Source organism: Papio anubis, chromosome 1 (genome assembly GCF_008728515.1).
Source record: "Papio anubis isolate 15944 chromosome 1, Panubis1.0, whole genome shotgun sequence".
Classification (NCBI taxonomy): Eukaryota; Metazoa; Chordata; class Mammalia; order Primates; family Cercopithecidae; genus Papio; species Papio anubis.
In genome coordinates, this window is record NC_044976.1 from 31,174,362 (window position 1) to 31,177,827 (window position 3,466).

At 47.1% G+C, this 3,466-nt stretch overlaps 1 long non-coding RNA gene across 1 annotated transcript; it reads left to right on the plus strand.

The window, feature by feature from the left end:
* Positions 1–1,411: 1,411 nt before the first annotated feature.
* Positions 1,412–3,180, plus strand: LOC110743388. The gene is made up of 2 exons (XR_002522360.2): positions 1,412–1,953; positions 3,012–3,180. It is a non-coding gene; the product is annotated as an uncharacterized LOC110743388 (long non-coding RNA).
* The last annotated feature ends 286 nt before the right edge of the window (positions 3,181–3,466 follow it).

Sequence of the window (3,466 nt, forward strand, 5' to 3'; positions counted from 1 at the left end):
AGTATTGAATTTCTACACACACATCTCTCCACAGACCCAAAGTCCCATGATAACTTGTTTGGCTCATCTCACTGTAGCCACACCTAGCATCATGCTGGACACAAAGCAGGTACTCAGTAAATGTTTACTGAAGGAACAACTCAAACATGCTTACTTGTGAAAATAAGACCAGAGTGGTTTGTGTGGGTCTAGGTGGCTACAGGTGCTCTCACTCTTCAAGACAAGAAGGCACATAGGCACCACTGTGCACCTGTTCCTCCAAGTACACCAGGCCAGAGGCAGAGTGAAGGTGAATGTGGATTTGTATGTGTTTATTCACTCTACACTATGTGAAAACTGGAGCCAGTTTTCTATAATACTTTTGGCAATTACATCTGTATCAGTTTCACAAATTACCACAAATTTGTGGCTTAAAACAAGACGATTTTATTGTCTTACAGTTCTGGAAGTCAGAAGTCCAAAACGGGTCTTATGGAGGCTAAAATCAAAGTGTCAGCAGGGCTGCATTCCTTCTGGAGGCTCTAGGGGAGAATTGGTTTTCATAACTTTTCCAGCTTCTTGGGCTGCACTCCTTGGCTGGTGGTCCCCTCTTCCATCTTCAAAGCCTGCAACACAGCATCTTTAAATCTCTCTTTGTTCTATCTTCATACATTATCTTCTCTCTTATAAGGACCCTTGTGATTACATCAGGCCCACTAGGATAATCATCCAGGATGATCTCTCCATTTTAAGATCCTTAATGTAATCATATCTGCAAAATCTCTTTACCATCCGAGGTAACCTTCACAGGTTCTGGGGATTAGGACCTGATATCTTTAGGTGGTCATTACTCAGCCTACCGCAGGATATCATATTTTGCTTTGTTGAGCAAGATGCTCAATACATGTTTGGTGAATTGCATCGTAACAGAAAGAAAAAGTACTGCCCCAGCAGAGAGCCCACAACCTGAGTACCCTGGAGCTGTAAGAGCTGAGCAATCATGGGCATAGCATAACCCAAAGCTCTCCCAACATACAGGGGAGGAGCTGAATCACTAAGCTCCCCAACACTCAGGGCATTGCTGTTTCTCTTTCCCCCGATACTGGTCACTCCTGCTCCAACCTCTTCCAGGGATCAAAATTTCTGTTCTTATATCTTGAAGAAATAACTTGCATGTGTTATTGTTATTAAACAATTTAAATCTTTTTTTTTTTTTTTTTCCTAGAGACAGAGTCTCACTCTGTTGCCCAGGCTGGAGCGCAGTGGCGTGATCTCAGCTCACTGCAACCTCCACCTCCCAGGTTCAAGTGATTCTCCTGCCTCAGCCTCCCGAGTAGCTGGGACTACACGACTGGCTAATTTTTTGTATTTTTAGTAAAGACAGGGTTTTACCATGTTGGATGGGTTGGTCTTGAACTCCTGACCTCAGATGATCCACCCACCTTGGCCTCCCAAAGTGCTGGGATTACAGGCATGAGCCACTGTGCCCTGCCTAGAATCTTTATTTCTATTTATTAATTGAGAAAAGGAACCAACTGTTTTAGTTAAACATGAACTTCAGGGTCAGAAAGATCTGGGTTCAACTTCTTCCCTGAGAAAACACCAAATGGCAGATGACTGGTGCAGAGAGTTGACTCAGACGCCCTGGGGGCCCAGGAATGGGAGGTCATAGTGGTTTCCATGGAGGCTTTGGCAGTGGCGATGGGGCCTTGGGGTAGTAGTTGGGGTCAGGGTCTGGGCCATGGAGCTTGCAGAGGCAAGGGTGAAGACAAGGAATGGATGCCTGTCACCAAGTTGGGCTACCTGGTCAAGGACATGAAGATCAAGTCCCTGGAGGAGATCTAGCTCTTCTCCCTGCCCATCGAGGAGTCTGAGATCATTGACATTTTCCTGGGGGCATCTTTCAAGGATGAGGTTTTGAAGACCACGCCTGTGTAAAAACAGACCTGCACTGACCAGCACACCAGGCTCAAGGTGTGTGTTGCCAATGGGGACTACAGTGGCCACATTGGTCTGGGTGTTAAGTGCTCTGAGGAGGTAGCCACTGCCATCCGAGGGGCCATGACCCTGGTCAGGCTCTCCATTGTCCCTGTGCAGAGAAGCCACTGGGGGAATAAGATCAGTTAGCCCCCACACCATCCCTTGCAAGGTGACAGGCTGCCGTGGCTCTGTGCTGGTGCGCCTTATCCCTGCTCCACTGAGGCAATGGCGTCACCTTGGTCCCTGTGCCCAAGATGCTGCTGATGGCTAGTATTGACCAGTGCTACACCTCAGCCAGGTGTATTCCATCGTAACAGAAAGAAAAAGTACTGCCCCAGCAGAGAGCCCACAATATGAGCACCCTGGAGCTGTTAAGAGCTGAGAAATCGGCTGGACACGGTGGCTCATGCCTGTAATCCCAGCACTTTGGGAGGCCGAGGCGGGCGGATCACAAGGTCAGGAGGTTGAGACCAGCCTGGCCGACATAGTGAAACCTTGTCTCTACTAAAAATAAAACAAATTAGCTGGGTGTGGTGGCATGCGCCTGTAGTCCCAGCTACCCGGGAGGCAGAAGTTGCAGTGAGCCAAGATGGCGCCACTGCACTACAGCCTGGGCAACAGAGACTCCATCTCAAAAAAAAAAAAAAAAAAAAAAGAGCTGAGAAATCATGGGCATAGCATAACCCAAAGCTGCACTGCCACCTGGGCAACTTCGCCAAGGCCACCTTTGATGCCATCTCCAAGAATTATAGCTATCTGACCCCCAACCTCTGGAGAGACACCATATTCATCAAGTTTCCCTATCAGGAGTTCACTGACCATCTCATCAAGATCCAGACCAGAGTCTCTGTGCGGAGGACCCAGGTTCCAGCTATGTATACAAGATAGAGTTTTGTTTTGTTTTTTGAGACAGGGTTGCCCGGGCTGGAGTGCAGTGGCATGACCTCCAGGGCTCAAGCAATCCTCCTGCCTCAGCCACTCCCCAACCCTAGTAGCTGGGACTACAAGCATGCACCACCGTCCCCAGCTAATTTTTTGTGTGTTTTTTGTAGAGACAGGGTTTGCCATGGTGTCCAGGCTGGTCTGGAATTCCTGGGCTCAAGTGATCCGTATGCCTCGGCCTCCCAAAGTGCTAAGATTACAGGTGTGAATCACTGCCCCTGGTCAACAGAGTTTTTACACAAGAAAAAATAAAATGAATTAAGCCTGCTTAAAAAAAAATCTGGATTCAAAGATCTTGGTTCTACCACTTACTAGCTATAAATAGTAATTTTAACTCTGAGAAGCCTCAGATGATGTTTTTGTTTCATTTTTTTTTTGACCTGGAAAATAGAGATAAAAGAACCTCCATTATAAGGTGGGTGTGACAAATAAATAAGATCATGTATATCAAAGTGTAGTCTCCAGACCAGCTGCATTAACATCACCTGTGAAGTAGCCCCACTTCTGACATACTGAATCAGAAACCCTGGGCATGGGGCCCAGCAATTTGTGTTACAACACACCC